Source organism: Agelaius phoeniceus, chromosome 2, assembly GCF_051311805.1.
Source record: "Agelaius phoeniceus isolate bAgePho1 chromosome 2, bAgePho1.hap1, whole genome shotgun sequence".
In the NCBI taxonomy this organism is placed as follows: Eukaryota; Metazoa; Chordata; class Aves; order Passeriformes; family Icteridae; genus Agelaius; species Agelaius phoeniceus.
In genome coordinates this window covers 58,086,312-58,110,111 of record NC_135266.1, presented here as the reverse complement: position 1 = coordinate 58,110,111, position 23,800 = coordinate 58,086,312, and positions in this window count along the sequence as shown.

Below are 23,800 nucleotides of genomic sequence, written 5' to 3'. Positions count from 1 at the left end.
AACTGTCTTCTCATAAGAATCAGTTGCTACACAAACTGATTTTCATTCTTATAATTCTTTTCTCATAGGAACTTAATAGGCTAGCCTAGACAGAATAGCAAGGCCTGAACCATGTTTTACAAGGCCTTTCTATTGAAAAGTTTTACCTATATGCAACAGTAAATAATTTTCCTTGTGTTGTGCACTATAAGTAAACAGCCACTTTGAAGTTCTAGGCTTCTTAAAAGGAGTGACCTAAGAGGGAAGGACAATAACCTCACATTACAATTGCAGATGCTTTTTTAGTTCTGAAATAAAGTAGAAAATGTATTAAGAACCTGAGAGCCTCAGAAAAGCATTTTACTGTTGTTATTTGACAGTTCACTTGATAATACACCAGCTGGTATACTTTTAGTACCTGCACAGATATATGTAAATGAAATGTTCATGGCTTTTTCTTGTGACTTCAAATGACCTGAAAGGGGGCATTGTCTCCCACAAATAACTTATAAAGGCAGCCTTTTAAATATTCTAGAGTTCTTTGATACCTTCAACTTTTCTTGATACAGACACATTTGAAACTTGTTCAAGGGTAATAAGCAGAGACACCTTTGTTCTTTCAAGTATTCCTCTAGGTTTTACAGAGTGTATTTTTCTTGTTGATAGGTGGAAGTACTCTATTCTGAGGATTAAATACAGAGCACACTCTCTGGTTTTAAAAAGTTCTTTGCTGATATAAGCATTTAGTAGCAGAGCTAACAGCTTGATTCTTCAGAAAAAAATTCACGCAAACTTGCTCCTTGCAGGGGGGTATCTGTCACTCAATGCAGCGAGAGCAGCAACAGCTTATTCTGATCTCATCATTAGCAATGAAACCAGTAACCCAGTTCTGCAAATTAGCACACTGAAAAAAAGCAGTCTGAGGAGCCAAGTGGCAGAATGACTTCCTTGAGTTTCATAGAGAACATGTTGAGCTTCCTAATATTGACGCAGTGCAGCATTTATATGTTATAACAGACATCCCAAGAAAAAGAGTATCTGATAGCTCCCACTAAAATGTCTGGTTGAGTGACGAAAGAAGACAAATGTCTGATATGTCTGATAATCCCATAGAGAAAAAATCAAATAAACAGGAGATCTATAATATTTTTTTAAATGCAGACAATTGCATATGTAATTTTAAAAGCTCTTTGGATTCATATTAAAAACATAAGGCATAAAACATTGGAAAATAGCAAAATGTATTAAAATACATATATTGAAAATTACCAAGATATGCAATTGTTATTTCAAAAAAAGACAATAAGCTGTATTTATCTTTGTTGTTCATACCTATCCCAGATGAAACTAAGAAACAATATTTGAAAATGAAAATTCTATAGAAGAGTTCTAAAGCCAATATAAATTTCTGTGAAAATCACTATTTCATATAAAAATAATATCTGCTGATTTTCATATGTTTTAAAAATACTTCATTCCCGAAAGACAAAGTTCTGTTACTCTGGATCCAAACAAAGATGCATCCTACCCAGCTTTACTCATTGAAATGTCAGATTCCTAGTATAAGACATATTTAAGTTTTTTGTCTAGCCAATGGAGAGAGACTGGATTTTCAAAGTACATTTCTTTCTCTGTACTTTTCCAGCTGAACATGCCTGAGAGAGCCTAACCAGCTGTTTAGGGCTGGGCATCTAACTTCTAGATATCCAAGGCATGCTTGAGAAGCATCCTTATCTAAGGCTTCTAAAATACTTACTTTTGGTCTGACAAGTTATAAGACTTTTGTTATTCTCCTTCAAATACTGTGTGATCTTTCTGCAGACCAATTGGCAGTGTCACATAGGCTTAGAGTTTTCATGGATAACATAAAGCTGCTCAATCTTTTTCTTACAAGCAGTAAGCAGTGGATTGTCTGTCAATATGTAGCATATATAAAGCAGAAAAGCAGAACTATCAACAACAGACTCTTACTGTCTCTTCTCCCTCCCCTTCTCAATTAACACCAGGGTCAAGCTCAACAGTTCAAACAAAAAGAATTGTAATTGTTCCTTTAAAGAGAAACACTAACTTTAGAAAAAAGATACATTATGATTTAGTTGAGTTTTCTTGAATAAATAGTTTGCTATTTGCAGGCTGCTGTCCTTCAGCATATATAAAGCATATTTTGTTTGGACTAAGGCTTTCTGAAAACATCCCAACTCTGCAATTAGTTCTGGACAAAATGTTAATCCCAATTTCATTTTTGTGGAATATGAAGATGCCAAAGCTCCAGACAGGACATAAGGAGAGACATGTATCCTATAAGAGGGAAGGTATCCTGACTCAGGACTTTGTTCCACTTTTTGCATTCCATCTATGTTCGCTGATATGACTTATGGCAACATAATATTTGGATGAGCAACTCTACTCTTATTCCAGAGCAATGAAGCAAACTAATTGAATTGAAACATTTTATTAAATCCCTTTGAATAATTTAAAGATGATGATGATGTAATGATATTATTGCTGCTCAAAAAAATTGCATATGAAAACACAAGATTCCTTGACAAATTCACTTCTTTTTTGTTTAGATATAATGTTTTAAAAAACTGGATTCTTGGTTGAGCATGAAAAGAAACACTACTTAATACACTATTAGTCAATAGATAGCTCCTGCAATCTGAAAATCCACATTCCTCCTTTGTCTGCTATTTTCTGTTAATATATGATTGCCTATATCTTTTTTCACAAGGTTCTTCACTGCTTCAGTGTCTTTAAAATATCAGTTGCTAAATTCAGAACAATGACCTTAAGCTTTAAGTTCAGATTTTGTTTCAGTTTTAAGTGTGCGGTAATGACCACTGATATTTAGTAACACAGTTGCCATTACTCTTGCACATAATCCAATTCTGTAGTCAGCTTTATGAAAGCTTTTGTTGGACATTCTCTTTTCCTAGGAAGCTAAAATTAGTTCCTTTCCTTTTATAAATCCTATAGTCTGTGATTTGAGCTCCCTTTTGCCCTCCTATAAAATTTGCTCAAATGCTCCAGAGTCTGTCCAAGCTTTCAAGCTACAAGAGAAGATTAAAAATTCCTTTTCTCATGAACTAGAAAATTATTGAGTTTTCTTATTTTCAAAACACTTATTGCAAAAAGAAAGGCAATGTTCCATCTGTTTTTCAGGGACATGCAGACATTATCAAATCTCTTGTATAATATTACCCCTATAAGACAGAGACCCCAGGAGATATATATATATATATATATATATATATATATATATATATATGTATATATATATGAGTGGGGTTGCACCTGTTAAGTTGCAAAACTGCATTTCCCCTTGTTGAACTCCATGATATGCCTGTCAGTCCACATCTCCAGCCTGTTGGAAGTCCCTCTGAATGTCAGGACAACCCTCTCATGATTTAGCCACTCCTCCCAGTTTTGGGTCATCAGCAAACTTGCTGGATACTAGACCCTGCACGATCATCCAGCTCATTAATGAAGATTTTGAACAGGACTGGACCCAATATTTATCCCTGGGGTATACTGCTGATTATTGGCCTTCACTAGCCTTTGTTCACCAGTCATCATCCTTTGGGCCCAGACATTCATCCAGTTCTCAGTTGATTTTACAGTCTACTCATCCAGCCCATACTTCAGTGGCTTTTCTACGAGGATGTTAATTGGTGTTCAGATGGAATTACACAGGTAGCTTCAAATACAACCAACTAGTTTATCATCTTCTACTTTCAAATCAAACCAGAGGCTTTCTAGCCCAATGCTCAGTCACTCAGCTGAGCAATGACAAACTTGCAATTTCAATTCCTGCTCTCACAAGTGTTTGCATATTGACATTAAACAGACATTGGATAAAAGGTGGCAGAATAGTCTTAAATTTGCCAGGTAAAGCAAAGCAAATCTTATTGAAGTTCAGTGGACTATTCATGCTTCATCAAATTAATAACACAATCCTATTTTTCACTTGAAGAAATGAAATCTTTTCCTAGAAACACATAACTGCTAGAGTAATTTGGTTCTGGCCCGCATTGTATCAGGCAAAACTAACATATAATCTGCTTAATAAACAACCAAGTGTTTTTAACTCCAGAACCCATTCCTGATGCATAATGAATCTTCTTGCAATGAAGATTCATTATGAATTTACATTTTCATTGAGAGAAATCACTTCTGATATGAAACTTACAAGTGGAAATGTTTGAGCAAGATGTAACAGCTGATATTTTTATACTAGCTTTATGAATAAAACTTTTCTCATAACAGTCCTTTTTCTAGGTTTCCATAGTTAAAAGTATTATCACATAAGAAAACTTGTGTAAGTGACAAGAAGGCACTGGTGAGTCCACACCTTCAGTCCTGCATCTAGCTCTGGGCCCCTCACTTCAAGAGAGATATTGAGGTGCTGGAGTGTCTCAAGGGAAGAAAAATGAAGCTGGAGAAGGGTCTAGAGAGTAAGTATTGGTTTATGAGGCAAGGTTCTGGTACCAGGGGTTCTGCAGGGGTGGTTTCCAGGAAAAGCTGCCAGAAGCTTCTCCCACGTCTGGCAGAGCCAATGCCAGCCAGGTCCAAGATGGACCCACTGCTGGCCAAGGGCAAGCCAACCAGTGATGATAGCAATGCCTCTGTGATGGCATATTTGAGAAGTCAGAACAGTTATAGTCCAGAAGGAATTGCAATAGAGAAGTGAGGATTCATGATATGTGAAAGAAACAGCCCTGCAGACAGCCAGCTCAGCGGAGAAGGAGGGGCAGATGTGCTCCAGGTGCTGAACCAGAGATTCCTCTGCAGCCCATGGTGCAGAACATGGTGTGCAGATGAGCCCATGCAGCCCATGGAGATCCACAGGGATGCAGTGTTCCACCTACCCTGGAGGAGCCCTATGCCAGAGCAGGTGGATGCCCAAAACATGGCTGTGACTCCATAGGAAATCCATGCCAGAACAGTTTCCAGGCAGGACATATGGAGCCATGGAGAGAAGAGCCCATGCAAGACCAGGTTTCCTGGTAGGATTACAACCCCCTGGGAAGGACTCAGGCTGGAATAGTTCATGGACAACAGTAGACTGTGGGACAGACTTCTACAGAAGTTCATTGAGAACTGTCTCCTGTGGAAGGGACTCCACACTTGGTCTTTCCCACAGGAGTGTTTTCTTTCCCTGAGAAAGAAGCAGCAGCCAAAAACCATGCAGTGAACTGATGGTAACTCCCACTTCTTGTCTCCCTGCAGTGATGTAGGAGAGGAGATAAAGGATTGAGAATAAAGACTGAGAAGGAGGTAAAGGTGGGGAGAAGGTGTTTTTAAGATCTGCTTTTCTTCTCATTAACCTACTCTGATTTTGTAAAGAATGAATTCAATTTATTTCCCTAAGTCTAGTTTGTTTTTCACTTCACAGCAATTGGTGAGTGATCTCTCTGTGCCCTTATCTCAGCCCATGAGCCTTTTGTTCTAATTTCTCTCTCCTGTCCATTTGCAGAGGAGAGTGATAGAGAGACTTTGGTGACCATCTAATATCCAGTCTGGGCTGGGCTTCAGGAAGAATTCCTTCAGTGAAAGGGTGATTAAGCCTTATGATGGGCTATGCTGGGAAGTGGTGGATTCACCTTCCCTGGAAGTGTTAAAGAAATGACTTGACATGATACTTACTGCTATAATTTAGTTGACATGGTGGTGTCCAGGCTTGATGATCTTGGAGGTCTTTTCCAACCTTAATGAAGGTTCTGTGAAGACAGAAACCTGCATGTTGAATATTAGAATTTGGAACCACTTAGAACCCTACAAAAGTAGGAGGCTGAATATTAGAAAATAATAGGAAACTAGATTACATCACATGAATTCTGTATTTTCTAATGAAATTAAATTTTCATATCTCATCAGTTTCTGACTTTTCAGATATTTGCATTTCATATTCATTTTAATTTTACACTGTGGTTATACATTATTAAAAAAAAACATTAACTAAGCCAGATTTCTGAACAGGACACATTGAAAACCAGGGAAAGGGCCAGGAGAATTACTGTGGATTCCCAGAATAATGATCTCCAAAGTACATCAAAATATGGTCATGAACAAATTAAAGACACTTGATCCAGCCACCTCCATTCTGCTTGTTTTACTCCACACTGTGTAGTGTCCACATGCTTACTGCATCTTTGCAGATATCACACACCAAAGGTAGTAACTTCTTCAGTTAGGCAGATCATTTCTGTTATCTACTGATAGGATTCTTTACACCAGGTTTCTCAGACATGAGTCATTCTACTGTCCCTGTGTTTTCTGTAAATTAAAACTGCTGAGCTACAAAAAAGAGCATGTAAGTGAAGACAGAGGTCATATTAAGCAGTTAAATGAAAATGTAAAGATGAAAGAAAATGTTTTTAACTCATGTTTTCAATCTAAAATAATTTTTAAAGAACTACAGATTTAGGGTTATTTGGTAAACTAGATTGTGTAACACCTTGTGCAGCAACTTGAAAATTTGACTTCTGATGACCATACATGAATCAATCAACCTAGAGACTTTTGAAATTCAAAAGTTCTTCATATTTCTTTAATTTGGATATCAAAATAGATCTGGAGAATTATGCCATAAGTTTTATCTCAGTGACTATAATATGACCAGCAAAAATTTCAATGTCAAGGCTTTATACATCTAAAATTAAACAAATGAAATGTGATGAACTGTCCAACTGTGCAAGTCCCTTAATTTAAGGAGATAGGATTAAAATCCATTTGCTCTTAAATTGCTTTTAACAGTGATTCCTGTTTTGTTCAGGAAAAATTTACTTCAAATTCTCAGGTTGTTATTACACATCAATATTTCTAGAAAGACTCATGGTGAATCACATCCCATGTCTCAAGCTTGGGCTGTAAGGACTTTAAGACAGGCCGGTTTTTTGCACTGTGCTTTTCCTGGAACAGAATAATATGTGTTCTTGTACTTTCTGACAGCATTTTAAGTGATACATAGTAGGAAAAAATTAAATTGGTGGAGGAAGAAAACTACAATTTTAACATTCGCAGAAGGCAAGACAAAGAATTTTCCTGCAATGAAAGAGCATGAATGAGCATAGGACCTACTTTTAAAAATACTCTATGCTGAGCAAATTATTTTCTTACCACTTATTCTAGTTATTGATATTTGAGTCCTCCCTATCCAAAGTACTTCATATAGCTCAAGTCTTCACTGTATACCCATGGTCCTCACAGTGTTCAAGAGTAAAGCTTTCCTAATCAAGCAAAATCATACTGTAGGGCAGATTTTTTTGTCTTCTAGGGCTTCTCTCTGTAGTAACAATGCTAAAAAAGCAGTCCTGTCGAGTACATGATTGAATAAATGCATGTGACTATTCAGCTTGCTGGAAGAGGTGATGGCAAAATGCAAAAATTGAAGGGGTTTTGAGCACTGGCTTTAATCTGTCAAGTTTAATATCTGCCTGCTACAAAGACTGCCGGGACAGGATATTCTGCACCACATGTACGTAGGCACTCACTAGATAAAAGTACACAGGGAAATTAACTGTCACTTAACAATTTAAAACAGGAGGTAGACATTCATATTCTCAGAATATTCTACAAAGCAGGGAGCACACTTGTGTGAAGGAAGCTTACTTTCAAGGGTTTCTGTTACTAGTACTGCAAGAGAGTTTTGTTAAACTTCTGAAAGCAGTAGCATTGGAAGACAGCCTCCACTTAAAAGCTTCATAAGGAGATGTGACATTCAGGACAGAAACTGAGATATTTTTATCTTGACAAAGGTAGATATTTGAAAAAAAGCACATTAATTTTCAGAAAAAAATCCCGGGATTTCTGAGCTAGTATCCTGCTGAGATCCAGTATAAAAACTTCTAATAAAAGGAAATAATTTGAATGTCTCAAAAAAGACTGGCCACATAAAGACCTGGTTTCTGAACTAGTTTTTCTGGTAGAAGCTGAGATGACTAACAGTGAAAGTAAAGAAATATGAGAATCATAGGAGAGAACCTCCATTAGAGAAAGAAGAGTTTTTACTATCTGCTCAAAGGCACCAAAGTGTACTGCAATGCTTTAAATCTTCCCTGGAGTTCTTCAAACACCTAGGCTATTTAAGTGTAGGAGTTTGTTTAGCCCTAATCCATGGCTAAAAGTGTGTATTGCAAAGCTGTTACATATTTAATTAGTTTGCTGTGCAATTCTTGTAATGGAACCGAGGGAAAGGTTCATTTTATTGAACATCAGTCAAGCTTGTAGAGAAGTGACTTTGGGAGATTAGATTGGTCATCTATGCTTTCTCTGAAGTAAATGGACACAGATAGACACCTACAGCAGGCAATTCATTCTGCCTTAAGTTAGTTGTCTCAGGCTGTTTGGATGAATCATCTTTTGACAGTATCTCTCTCTTTATCTATTTCAGAGGGCATTTAATTAGTATCACATAACTATTAAATTTTAGGAAAAAAAACTTTACTACTGTTTATACACAGCTTCTTTTAACAGAATAAGCATACACACTTGTTCTGATTTTTAGAGTTTTTAAACATTATTGAGCAAGAATGGAAAACAAACTCTATGACTCTGGAGGAGTATTCAAAGTTCTAATAAAAACCAAAGAGAATAGAAATGTCACCAAAAAAAAAAAATGAAACCAAAGCCAAAACCAAACCAAACCAATCCAACAAAAAACCCCAAAAACCCAAAATTGCACCAGGAAGCACTGACATAGAACTCTGACAAAGAGATGAAATAAAATTAAGGTCCTCTATAAGCAACTAGAAAAAATATGTGGAGTTAGTGAACTTGATGAGAAATAATAAGACTTTGTGTCCATATTAATTTACATGTAATAATGTCCTCTTTCCATTATCAACAGCAAATGTTCAATTACATGGAAAAATGGCACTTTTCTCCTTTATAATTGCTTAATGTTTTTGAAACAGGAAGAGTACAGGAAAAGAAGCATTGGTTTATTTCCTATGATGACTCATTAAGTCATAAAATTACATTTGATTTTGTAGATTTTAAAATAAATTCTGTTGTTTTGCAAAGGACCAATTGATCAGTTCAGAAAAGCTATATTCATGTATTGGAGGAAATGCTTTGTCTGGACCAGTCTGTGGTGTTGTCTATTGAAATACATCTGTGGCAATCAGATATTATGTGTGATTACATATTCACCTTTCCTATGTTACTCTACATTATCGGGGGTTTTTTTTCAGTTGTATGCATGTATCTCCACCTCAATCTCTTTTTGTCAGTCTCTTCATACATACAAAGACTTTACATTTTCCAAATACTGGCATTCCTGTTAGAATGTGAATTCCTACCCATAAACACTGAGCTATTCATCAACAGTAACTTTTCAAAAGCAGGAATTTCAGAGAGGAATTCCCCACTCTGACACCCTCTTTAACACTATCTTCAGACAGTGAAGCAGAAAATGACCTTAAACCTTTCCTCTTTTGAAGCTACACTCCCTTTGATATTACATTGAAAGATAAGAGAAAGGGCTGGTACCTCCACAATATAAAATTGTATGGGGTTGTGTGCAGGCAAATAGGATAGGAGGAAAAGCTGACTGGAAGACTGTGAATAGCATACAGAGCCTTTGCTGATGTGAGCTACTAGTTAGAAGTCATGCTTACATGGATCCCAATCTGAAACCAAGCATGATCAATGTGACCCCTGGCAGTCCAAGACTTAAACTTAGTCAAATGACCCCTGACAGAGCTGCAGTAAATACAACTCTTTCCAAAGTCTGACCACATTCATCATTCCAACCCTTTCAGGCCGTTGGTGCTTCAAATCTAAATCTCACAGGAAGGGAGCAAGGAGAGGAAGAGATGCAAAAGCATATGAAAGCCATCAATTAATGAGGGAAATCAGTGATCTGATTCATATACTGGTTCATAAGCTTGGTTGTTTCCTGTTTCCCAGAACAACAGAATCATAAAATTGTTTCAATTTAAAGGGGTTTGAAAGATCACCCAGTTTCTGTCCCCCTGTCATGGGCAGGGGCACCTTCCAGTAGACCAGGTTGCTCAAAACCAAAATAAAAAAAACCCAACCTGGGAACTCTTTTCCAGACAAACTAACACCACTGAGAAACAAATGCTGGTGAGTACATCCTGCTAACCAAGTCTGTAAATGAATTCTGGTACTCCTGATTCACTGACCAGTAAATCCAAAATGTTAGCTGCCCAGGCTGGCTCCACGTCCATACAATACACTAATCCTAGACATGTGATCTCTGACACCTAACACATGGATGATAGGGACACAGCCAAGCCCCTGTATCCCTCCCATACATAAAAAAATGTACTCACACATTGGTCCCCAGCAGCTGGAATCTAAACCTTAATTGTAATCTCATCAGTCCTTGTCAGGTTTAGATCCATTCTCATCCTGCTACTTCTTCCATCCCTTATTACATGCTGACAGTCCACAGTGGTTTCCTTTTCAGCTATTTTCCTGTCAGATACTCCTAAAATGCAAGTCTTCAGTCCAAACCAATTCCAAGCATGGCCAATGAGTCTCATTATCAGAATTGTCTTGGTAAAATTTAACTTTTAATACTGTGTTGATCTCTACCTCCCTCTTATCTCAGCAGTAAGTGCTGTAAGACAGGGACCTCTATTAACTCCTGTCCTAAATCAGTCATGCTGTCCTAAATTTACATCAATCTTAAACATTTTCTAGTATGGGTAATGAAACATTCACTCAGCAGAAAGCTTCAAAACAATTTAAAATTTTATTCACATTTTTCAGAACACTAAGAATGTCAACTTACAGACACAAATGATCACAAATCTGTAATAGAGATTTACTGTAAAAGGATGCATTTTTTCAGATGACAATAATTGCTTCACCCAAATACCACTTCATATCAATACATAACATAATGGACAATGCACAGGGTGAAGCAGTCTGATTGACATAATCTTCTGTGAAGAACTTCAAGTGGTCTTTCCACAAGTAATTTGAGGAAGTCCAGGAAACTAGCAAAAGCAGAACTGATTCTAATAGAAGAAATACTCTCCTTAGTTTTCAAATGAAATTAGTTTTATCTCTTGCCAACTGAATATGTTGCACTGCTAAGTTTGATCAACCCTTTTATCTCGACAAAGATTGATTACCAATTAAATACTGCATAAGCTAATAAAATGATACCTGAAGTTTATCCAGATGGCTTTATTAGAAAAAATAATGTTCAATATAAACACTACTTAGAAAGAGAATACTGCTCCAATATGTCAGAAGTTACAGGAAGTTTTAATGCTATCTTGACAAAGCAGGAAATCTCAATAGATAGTATTGAAACTTAAGGTGACCTTGTAAATAGCTGATATAAAACATTTTATTATACTAATGTTTTCTGGCATTCCACTTTTTTCCACCATTTGCTGTCAGATTACATTCAGTGAAATGAAACTATATGAACAGCCATCCTTCAAATACTAAGTTCCATTGTTTCTCCTGCCTCCCAGGGCATGCAATAGCTACCCACCACCTGCTGCTCACAGGCTGGTTTGTCAGGTTACAAGTCAGAATTGATACACACTGATTTTTAGTGCCTAAAACTGTATCATATATCTGTAGTGCTTAGGACAGCTCCTGTTGCTCTGTGCTGATCTTCAAACATCCCTAGAACAAAATTAAACAAAAAAATTTCTAGACTAGACTATCTGTATTTGAATTTTACCTTGTATGTTATACAAGGACTTTGAATGAAAATTTTATATTTGGGGCAAGTAAAAGAACAGCCAAGGGCAAATTCATTAAGCATCTGCAGCTGAAATTATTTTGGGTTCATTGATTCAATGTTTTTCATTAAATAATTGTATGTGGCTGTTCAGACTTATAAACAGACACTTTTGTTTTCAAAAATGATGAGAGAGATAAAGGACAAGAAATTATTCAAGGAACTTTCTCTTAGCTGACATCTTCCAGGTGCACCCTATACATGCACATATGCCAGTGTATTTCCTTTTAAAAAATTATTTATAATCATTTGAAAAAGCAATAATATTCATTTACTTAATTTTTTTGAAAACACAAGCTGGAATTAGGTACAAAATAAGGGAGATTCAATCTATATGAGCTTTCAATCTGTGTTTTTCTCATCACTTTTCACTTGATGGAAAAAAAAATCTTTGACATTGGTCTAGCTATCAAAAAATGTAATCAAAATTCTTTAAGCTCAGAATAAAATGTTCTAAATAGGTTAGGAAGCTAAGTTTACTCTATTTTTATGAAGTATCATGTCCTGAAACAGGTCATATTCCCAAAAGAATGAATAAAAAAACCTATGTTTTTTCTTGCAGAAAAAATACAGGTTTAAGATTTAGTGGCAAACTAACCACAAGACATACTGTTATTTTTTTAAATGCTGAACAAAACCTGGTAAGCTCCACGAGGAAGGATTAAGCAAAAAATCAGACACATTTACAAAAACTGCAAAATTTTTTAGAAGTGCCCTAAATTCTATTTTAAGAAATCTCTAGTGTTGATATGTCTGGGATTGCACATAAAAATATTTTTAATGACACATTTACCCTCCTAGCAGTTATCAGGCCAGCAGCAGAGGCCTTCCCTAGAAGCTGGCACTCAGGCTGTTTGTGCCCTTCACGTTATTATTCGTGCTGGCTTGTTTTTGTTTTGTTTTTACCATTAAAACTCTTTCTTTATTGGCATGAATTTCCAAAGAAGCCTGTAAATATTGATTTCTTCAGGAGAGAAGAAAAAAAACTGATAAATCACATGGCTGTAAATGTACACCAAGGATATTAGTACCACAGTCAGCAAAAGAGTAGAAAATCTTGATGGCATACCTTCATCCCTTTCATTGAAAGAAACACAACAAACACCACCACAACCACAAGAAACTCCAAAACCAACCAACAGCCAAAAATCCAGCAAAGAAAACAAAAAGATATGAATGGCTGTGCTCTGTTGGCAGCACAGATGTACATCAGCAAGCCCAAAGTATAATGGAAACCCAAGACTCTATACTCTTGAATGTCAACTTTTTTTCAGAAGAAGTTTAGAAGTTTCATTCATGTGGTTTAAAAGATGCACAAAGCAAGAAGAAAAGAGAGAACTGTCTATAGTTTCATTAACAGCTAATAGAACAGAATTAAAATTAAGAACCTTTTAGCCATAGAAGTTACATACTTTTATTGAGCAAAACAACCCCTTAGCTGGTTACAGAGCAGAAGTGATTGCAGCTAAATTGAAGGAAATTTCACCTGGTGTCCTTGTGTACTTTGTGTGGTTACTGTTTATAAGATTCTTTAATGTTCAAAAAAAGATTGTTTCTCCTTTATAGAAGGCTATCCCTCAAAAGCAATGTTGAAATTTGCAACACACCCATGAGATCTGTGGGAATGAGTGTTGTTCTATACAGTTTAAATAACAAATTTTTATAAATTAGTATTTCTGAAGTGAGAAATGAATTTGCATAAGACATAGTAAATGGGTGTATTTTTCACTAAACCATTTTGTGACTTTATTGGACAATATTTATTTCCTTTCCATACTCTTACTGTTTTTGTTTTCTATCACTGTTGAGATCCTGAATTGTGCTCCTGTTGGCACATGCCACACATCAAAAAAATTCATAAATATATTTAAAATTTATTATCATTGAATTGACTTACCTATTGATCTAAAAACCCCAAACCAAACAAGAAACATAAAGTAAACCACAGCAAAAAACCCCAAACAAAACAAAACACATGAAATGTCAATGATGCAACAGGAGAAACTGTTTTTTTTTCTCGGCTGAAACTGATTGAGAACATCCGCTATATAAAAATAAAATGCATTTCTGTGGATGCACTGATGCTTCACCATCTGTCCAACATCTCAGATTTACTCTCCCAGATAACTTCATATTTCACCCTGCAGTCCCTAAAGAAGCATTGCTTTAAACTGGGCCACATGGAAAAATGTTCTTCAATAAAATCTGAAGGTCTTGCTTTTAGCTTCAGGGGCCTCTAATCTAAATGAATGATGTGCCTATACAGTAAGCTGCATTTATATTTATGGAAATAGGGAGGAGCAAATGTAAGGGAAAGAACACTAGAACGAAAATAAAGACTGAAGAAAAAAGAAGGAGAAAATAGACTGGAAAGAAAAGGAGAGCTAGGAAAAGGGATGTAAAGAGAAGGCAAAAAACAAGCAAACAAACAAACAAAAAAACTAGAATGATGGCATGAAAGACAGAGGGATTTGCAGAGAAAGCCAGAAGATGCTGGCAGCCATCTATCAGTCTGCCTTCATGAAACAGGTATTGGAAATTAACTCAGGAACCCTATGAATTACATTCAATCCATGCTCTGGGCTAAGCACTTGTCAATTTTAGCTGCTATTGCAACCTATTACTTACAGACTACATGGCTGGCAAGCTAATGACACTAGAGAGAGTTAAAGACTAGCAGCATAAACTGTGTAGAGCGATGCTTGTCACAGTCTGAGCATTTCTTCCCACTGTCCAGTGGGAAAGCTGAAAGCCCAAATTCTTGCTTCCTCAGTGAGAACTTGACCTCATATCACATTTTTTAACGTAGAAGTACACACCTGAAGAATTAATCAATGATCTGCCTGTCCAGAGAAAGCTTTCATAAAGTTTTTCTGAGCATTGTGAAAAAGTGTTTTGTCTAAACTTTTCTTGAATATTCTTCCCCCTCCTGGTTGGATAATCCATTCTGAATCAGAGCTCTCAAAACTTACAATTTTTTTGAATATGCTAATAAAAAGGTTGGCAAATATGCTCTCCCTATAAAATGTAGGCCTCTTATGTACACAATGTACTTTGTTGTGGGTCACAATGTCCCCCCTGTCTAATGCTTGATTACTTAGGATTCAAAACCACCTCCAAGGGAAGGTGCATTTCATATCTACAAATGCATGCATTAATAGTGGTGCACTGAAATATTAAAAATGCACTTTATTAGCAATGTCCCTACACAACATACTAGAACTGCTTTATGGTATTTTTTCAGCTGATAAGCTTGTCTAAGAGTGAACTATTTTAATAACCAAGCACATTTAGAGTAAATGTCAGACACTGTGATCCTGTGACTAACAGCTGCTTCTGCTGTAGGTGGGGAGAGAAGGAGAGAGAGAGAGAAAGAAGTACAAGTACCAAAAAACAAAGCGAATGCCAAATTAGAACAAATGTTTGTCAAGTAAAAAGGGCAGCTTTTTGTTTGATGAAAGAGACTTAATTAGAAAAGACACAGAAAGAATCTGTCTTGAAAGTACCAGATCCATTTTCTTCAGATAAGCTAATGAACCACTCTGAACTTTGCAAAGAATTGCTGAACCAATAATACAAAAGGAAAAAAGAAATCTAGAAAACATGCGGCAACATCCCTTGGAAATGAACTAACCAAGTATTAATGCAATGCTCCCTCCCAGGAAAGGAATGCTGCGACACATTGGCTTACTATTTTTCCTTCAATTTGAGTGAGCAATGGACAAATAAATGCTTACACAAAGAAATTACTTTTGTACATTGTTTCTCTTTTACAGTAGACTGTAAGTTCAAAATTCAAACTTGTTGTATGTGCTAAGTCACCTACACGGTACATTATCTACCCAGTTTGCTGTCTAATTCTATCAAGGTGGTTTCTTTTCCCCTAACAGCAACCATAACAAGAACCTATTAAGGAACATAATATTTTGCATTACACAAGGGCATCTTGACTGTATTGAAGAACACAGGAAACAAAATTCTTTTAGAAATGACAAAACAATTAAATAACAAAAAAAGACCAACCCAAAGAAAAATTATTATGTAGAAAAGCAATGTAACTCTAAAATTATCTTAAAAAAAGAAGCTTTTATTCTAAAAGATTTTGGAGAGTTTTATATTTCATGGGTGTTCTTTAAGCGCTTCTTTCCTCGTTTTTAGCCTTTCACATTATACCCCTGTTTGACACAATACTGCAGGACTGGAATTCAAGTCTACAACATGTATATAATTGAATCATAAAGCACCTATACTCCTTTGCCATCAATTAGGCAAAAATATTTTTTTCATTATAGGACAGAAAAACAAAAAGAAAATTCATTAAAAACAAACAGGCAAGTAAAACACATCAGCATAAGTTGGGATTCAAAGATCCACAGAAAATTCACATTATATGGATTTTCAAAACAGAAAAGACAAGGTTTTAAGAGGTACTTTTCCACATTTTCTTTCAGTTTATCTTTAAGGTTTTGGAATTGAGCCTTTGTGTATGAGGTTCTCAAAAGGATCATTGAAATCTACAGAGATTTTCTATCTCTGTATAGAATATACAGAGATATATAGAATGTCCTTCTCAAAGGACAGAAAAGCATGGATAAAGATAGGACTTTTTAAAAGTTTTGGTATATATAAAAATCAAATGCTTATCTTGGCAGAAGATGCTATATTTAACTAACAAAAAACATTAAGTGTATTTGGTGGAGAGCCTCCTACTCTGGGAGAGTAAGGAGGAATATAGCTTAAGTTCATACTCTTCCCTGTTTTATAACAAAGTATGTAACATTTTATAAAAAGATTCCTCTAATAAATGTGGTTAAAAATATGATAAAATTAATAAATTATTTGACTCTGAAAATATACACTTTTTTTTTAAATATGGGTTTATTTTTATGAAGGTTCAGAAGATTTTTGGGTTTTTAGTAGTAGTTAAGAAAGAAATACAAATAAACTCTCATCTTCCCTATCACTGCCCTTTAATCCCTGTCATCTGCAGTATCTGTGTATGTGTAATATATCAAAGACATAATGATTTAACTTGGGTTAGGGGTTGGTATATATCCTTTGGATAGTCATTACAACAGAATATACCACAGTAGGTGTTGCTAGCAGCGATAGTAAAATTTTTTTAAAGGTTAAAAGACATTCCTGATCCCTGAGGATGATGAAACTCAAATAAATTACATGGAAAATCCATGGTTCATATGGATATGCAAAAAAATGGTTGAACCATGGTAACACTGTGCAAACTACTCCCACAATGACATAAAGTCTCGACAACAATATGTCAGGTTGATGGGTGCAAAAGCAGCAGAAATATGAAGTGATAACAGTGTTAGAACCTAAAATACTCTCTTCAGCTTGAGAAAGGGCGCTTTTTTTTATTTTTCTGTTAAGAATGATGCTGCTGTGTGTTCAGAATTGAAAATGTTAGCAAAGATGATAGCATACCATTGCTAGGTCAACTCTACTTAAACTGATTTTGCCTGCAAATGGAAAACTACAGGCAAGTCACGTCTCCTGAATGCCAACTTTCTGAGATTTGGGCCTCTCTGTGGGAACACTTCTATGGGTACACTTCTAAAAGATAAACTGATTTTTTTTTCCTCCACTAACATTGTTTAACATTCTTAATTACTGCTCCGTCAAGACCAGGATTCTTAGGAATACACAACATATTTCAGCATAAATATTTCTCGGAGCTGCTTCATCTTCACTACATACAAGGTGTCCAAACACTGGTAAAGGAAAGAAGGCAGTTTGGATAGGTTTCATTGGTTTAAGACTGTGGGTTTTTTAGATCACTATTCATTTAGGTTGTGTCTTCCAGTAAAGAAACATGAGAACACTTGTTAGTCTACTGTGCTTATTCAGAGACTGCCTAGCCTGTTGGCTGCAGAAAATAGCAGTATCCCAAGTATACACAGCTTTTCAGCTCTAATGGTAGAGAAAAGATTATTTATTTCTGCTCTGGTGATATACAGGTACTTCCAATGCTGTTATCCCTTTTTAGTTTTTCAGACGCCCCAAAAAACCATTGCTGACCTACCAGGCTACAAAAGGAGGCAGATCTCTAATGCAGTATTTCATACTGCAGGAATAACAACATCCCAAAGTCACAGAAGATTCCAGTGGTTTTACTTTCTGCAGGAAACTAAGAAATCCTTAAGCTTTCAAACCCTTTTTTTTTTTTTTTGGTAAATAACAATCTTTGTCTGGATGAAGCGATAATCTGATTAAGCATTATCTCTAGTGTCCTATGTTGTAAGTCAAGACCATTTCTAGATTCTTGTATGAATGATACCAGAAATGAATCAGTACCCAGAGAGATGGTGTTTGGAGGATGTGTCATCTGCAGGCCGACTGCAGCCTCTGATAATGAATCTGGGGGGGTCATTGCCATATTGGGTAACTAACTGATGAGTTCCTGCAGAAACCCTGATCAGATCAGTTCTGGATATTACTCACATGCACGTTAATACTGTTTTAGATTCCACCTAAATGAAACAGCTCAAAACATTGAAGTTGTTGTGAATCTTAATTACTCCATTAAAAGAGAACTCAGGCATTGCAGTGTTAACTAGCTTACATTTTTCCCGTGTTTCTAGGTAGTATCAATGTTCGCATGGGACTATGTTGTGGTCTACACTAAAAAGCTGAAATTTACTATGTCATGCTGTACCACTAAATACAGATATATTTTACTTTTTCCTAAGGGAAAAAAAAAAAAAAAAAAAAAAAAAGAGAGACCATATGATAACTCCACGGGGAGTTTTTGTGGTTGAGAATACTTTTTCAGGTCTTGTCTTTGCCTTAACCATCTTGGGTGTGTCCTACCTTTGCATTTGAGTGAGACAGACTAAGGCACATTTCAACTTCCCTTGCAGCCGAGTTTCAGTGAGGGGAGAAGCTGGCTGGACAGACTTGAAGGAAGTTCCACTATACCCACATTATTTCCTTATCTGGCTAACTGAGAAACCACACATGCAGAACACTGATTTACAGTCTCTACACAGGTTGTGCATGCCAGCTTCAACAACAGATAAATCATATTACTATAGTTATTGTCAAAAACAGAGAATCAAGTGTAAATTGTTTACCCTGAAAACAGCATAAGAGTAACTTGGATCAAAACAGGAATCGGAGCTGTAGAATAAGTCCATGACTGCCCTTTTCAAAACTAGCTTTTAATGTATGTTTACCCTCATAGATCTAGACTAAAGTTCTGACATATTTTCAGTGTCAGAAAAGATGGTAGTCTTGCTATTTATATCTAATTTTCAAGCTATTCTATTCTTGAAGTATGTGGAAAATGTATTGTGTTTCCTATACACACATCTATTTATGACTTAAGTCAGGTAAATTATTAGACTTATGGCTTGATCAGCAATTTTTATTTCACATGCTTCTTACTATTGTAAGTTTCTTTCATTTGCCTTGTACTGAATATATTTATGCTGACCACCAAGCTACCTCTGATCAGTCACAACTAGTTTAAGGAATACTTTATCTTGTCCATTATTTACAGTTCTACTTGGCTCAACTTACTTAAACCAATATGTCACCTTCTTTTCATTTTTCATGCATGGCCACAGCTTACAATGAACTAGAAATAGTTCTTTATGCCTCTGTGAAATATATCTATAATTTTCCTTTTACTTTTGTAAAATGGAAGTCAAGCTGGAAGAATATAATGTGTGATAAATTGGTATATTTTTCATTACTAAAGAATGTGAACTATTTTCTCTACTATATATTTGGCTGCTTTTGGCTTTGAACTTTTGCACTTCAATCAAAGTGCAATTTTGAACAAAACTGGTTTTTAACTTTTATGGGAGGCTCAGCTAGATTTCTTTTTTCATTGTAACTAACTTGCAAGGGAAAAGTTACCAGCAGAGAAGACCTTATTATCAGACATGGATCAAAATATATATCAAAAATAACCAAAGGTACACATATATGTATATATGTAGCCAGGAAGTGATTATGCTGTGTGTCACAAAAGCGGTGATTGCAAGTAATTCTTAGAGACTTGCTGCCTTTGTATTGTATTCCTTCCCCTTAAACTTTTGCTCTTCCTGCTGCCACCACTGAGATAACAGTAGGAGCACCAGCAGAGACAAAACACAGACTGCTGTTGTCATTGCTTGAGTCAGAATGGCATCTGGCCATCACAGAAAAAAAATGTCAGTAACTTTTCTAAATAGAAATTTTAGAAGTACCTGAAAAAAACCCAAAAACATATTCATTCAATTATTTCCTGATTTGATTAAGTTAATGCATTTGACTAATCCTGAAATATTATTGGACTCCTACCATGCTCTACAGTTCATTTATATGCTACAAATAGCTGATACTTGTCATGCTATTGTGATGCCTGGAACAACCTTTTATCTTTTCCACTTATTGTCCTTTTTTCTTACTTTGATCACATTTCCCATGTTGAATAGGATAACATTTGCAAATGGATGGATATTCTAATGACTGTACACTAAAATTTTTATGTATGGCACACTAATAGTCTTTCTCCATAAATTCTCAGTACAAGCTTCCAAAGCTAACCTTGCAATATTACACAATTTAGGGGAAAAGAGCTGGTTATAGTAATTTTCCTGATTTAAGGGAGATTATTTTTCCTTTCTCCCTCCAACAATGACAACACTGCAAAATGACCTATTTATCTTTTATTGTCCAGCTCCTAGGAGACAGAAGGTATAGGCAGAGAGTGGAGCATGCATGTCCAGTTTATGGATTTTTTTCACCTTGTTTCCTGTGGAAAAACCAAAGCATTGGGATCTGTGTCTACCCCATTGTTTGCCACTTCTCAGACACACTGGAATTAAGGTTGGTTTTCTCCAGTGATTAATTCACAAGACTTCAATAAATGAAATAAGACACTGAAACTGAATTCTAAGAAACCAAATATTATCCACTGCTCCAAACAATGGCTGAGGGGAAGGGAGAACAAATTAAACTGTGAATTTCTCCAAGTTCGTCTGACACAGTTCTTACCCTTCCTATAGCAGCTCTGATGTATGGCATAGATACACTTTAAGGAAGAAGTTACAATAAACCAACCAAATAAAAAACCAAAAAGCCCCAGAGAGTAATTTGTAAGCAGATAATAGAATAAGATAGTAGTTTTGTTTTTTGCTCTTGTCAGACAAAGTCTATTATATTCCCATTCTTTGGATGAAGAAAACAAGAAAAAATAAAATAAAATTAATCACTTCTACCCTCTGAAGTTTTTGGAAAACCAAGCTTTAAATGGAAATATAAACCAATTGCCAACAAAATGCATACAGATAACTTTCTCTTTCTTATTTATTTTAAAGCATTACAGATGCATTCTGAAGTCAAGTCATCAGTCAACAGTGATAGTCAACAGGAAAATATATAAGAATAAATTGGGCTTTAATTTTTCTTGACTAAGTATAGACATCTATCATAACTAATGCACTTCTAATAGCACAGCATTTTTTCCATTAAGTAATCTCATCTATTTTGTTATGTGTCTTAAACCTAATTAGAAAGCAACAGTCCTAGCAGTTATAAGAGGAAAGGCAATATTTCTTTTGACCAATGTAGGTGAAATCTACTGCAATTAAAGTTATGGCAAAGTTTATGCAAGAACAGAGAGATCATATCTTTGCTAAATAGGCTGTGAAGTCCTCCTACTTTTGGTGCTTAATTATTGGTGTCATGCTTGTAATAGCGGCATCTGTGCACACTCAACACTCTAATGGGTAGCTCCTACAGGACTAATGAATTTTAATTGATGGTGTTTAGCGTGGCTTTTGGCTTGTGGCTCTTGTAGAGGAGGCTATGCCCTTCTGCTCTTGTGTCCCCAAGTGAGCTGCATCCCTGTTGGGGAGCTCATAGGTACAGATGGTCAACAAAAGGTGAAGAATGCCAGAACTCTCTGAGCATCAGTTTCTTTTCAGTAAAGATAAAGCCTGAATTGCTAATCAGCTTCCTTTTTTCGACCCAAGCTGTTTATGCTGTGGGCTTAATGTTAATCTCTCTTAGTTAGATGACACATTCCTTTTTAATTCAAAAAATGCTTCCTAGTTTGGCAAATCAGAAGGTGACCTCCTTCCCAGCCTTCCCATAAGGAGCTTTAAATGTAGCATCCTTTGTCAGAGGCAAAACAAAAAGACATCATGGCTCTACTCAATCATTTTATCCATTCCCTGAGTTTTTGCAAAGGACTCAAAACAAATACAACTTCCTAAAACTGCAGTTTTCTTTCCAAATGTTAGTCTTTCTATATGTATATTCTTTTCAGATCAAATATTCAGTCTTCACATTAATACTTCCTTCATTTGTGGTTACAAAAAGATGTAATAGAAGGCAAAACTTATTTTGTGGAACTATCATTATTTTTTGCTTTATATAAAAGATTTCTAAATGGGGCAGGGAAGTAATTTAAAAAAAGAGTGTCATGAGTTTACTATTCAAAGTTTTCTTCTTCAGGAAGAAGAAATCTTTAAATTTGCAATACATCAGAGGCTACAGAGAGATATACTCTAATAAAAATCTGATTGATATAGAAATTGGAAATTGTCCCCCTCACGGTCAGCTAATTAACAAAACTGTTATTAGTTTTTAGAAAATTGCTTGCCTGTTTCCTTTAACCTATTCACCTAAAAATGAAAAATCAAAATGCAGTAATGTGCTGGTTGTGAGTAATATCTCTGAAAAGCTATCATCTTCTGCTAAAAAAGTCATAACAAAATGAAAAACAAAATCCACAAAGCCCCATTTCTTTATGCATAATCTTATACTTTTAAAAAGACAAAGAAATAAGGAAGATTTTTCTGGAAAAATGTATTAATCACATTATCTAGATATCACTAGGAATGATTACTTCAAATAGCCATCATTTGGTATTTTTCAGATGAGAAGAAGACTGAAAGAGTTTAATGTGGCATTTGCTTGTTTGAATACTGAAATAAACAATATTTGTATTGCTTTCCAAAACTCATCTGTTTTATCTTTGCCAAAACAGCTGTTCACACCAATTCTGATGTACAAGAAGTCATACTGCCAAGTACAGGCATTCAGCTCTTTAGGAAGATATAACTTTTAACATGTGGCTCTATTTTCTAGAAAAAAGGCCTATGTCCATCAAACTTTAAGTATGCATGCCATTGTTCACTGTGACTTCTAGAAATAATGACATAATAAATTGTTCCAGAGGAGCTGACAAAAAGAAATTAATAAAAATAATCACTAAAAAGTGCTGCTTTTTCTTTGTATTCCAAGCTCAGCAGTTAAATATGAAAGGATTTCTTTGAAGCTGTCATTATTTGATAACAAGAACATATCAGCTAAAGGTGATATAGTTTTATACAAAAGATGTTCAGAATCTCACATCTATTGACTTCAACTGCTTTCAAAGCAGTCTTTAAGATAATTCTATCATTTATATTTGTGAGGAACAGATCTTAATAATTCAATCAGAATTTGGAGGGCAACAAGAACTAGAGGAAAAAAGATCCCTATAAGCTTCATAAAGCTTTTGGAGAAGTTACTCTTCCATAATGTTTGTGCGTATATTGGGTCATGTACATTAATATTTTCTGGCTCTACTGACCTGCTTTATGGATATAACACAGCTATAAAAATAATTTAACTACCTGGTGAAAAAAGGTTTGTATCTGTTTTGAACCAATTTTTTTAAAATAATGCTGTGTCTCCAGGTCACATGAGGGTGGACAACGAATATGATGCCTACTTAAATCCTAGAAATAATATTCCCAGAAGAAATAGGTGCATAACAGAATGTTAAAGGATTGTTTCTGAGTATTCACAAGATGAAAGTCTCCTAAAACATTATTGGAAGATATACTTTTATTCAAACATTAACATTATGTGTTTGCTTTGAACAATGAACATCATCAAACATGCAGTGCTTGGAGTAAGCCACGCACTACAGTCTGAGATTTCTAATTCAGGAATTATCTGTGCAGAATTTCATATGAAACACTGGATCCATTAAAAATGCTTTCTGCAAGCCAGCTTTAATATCTTCTGTGCCCAAGAGGGTTGGTAACAATATGTGAGGATCACAGCTGGGGTGATCAG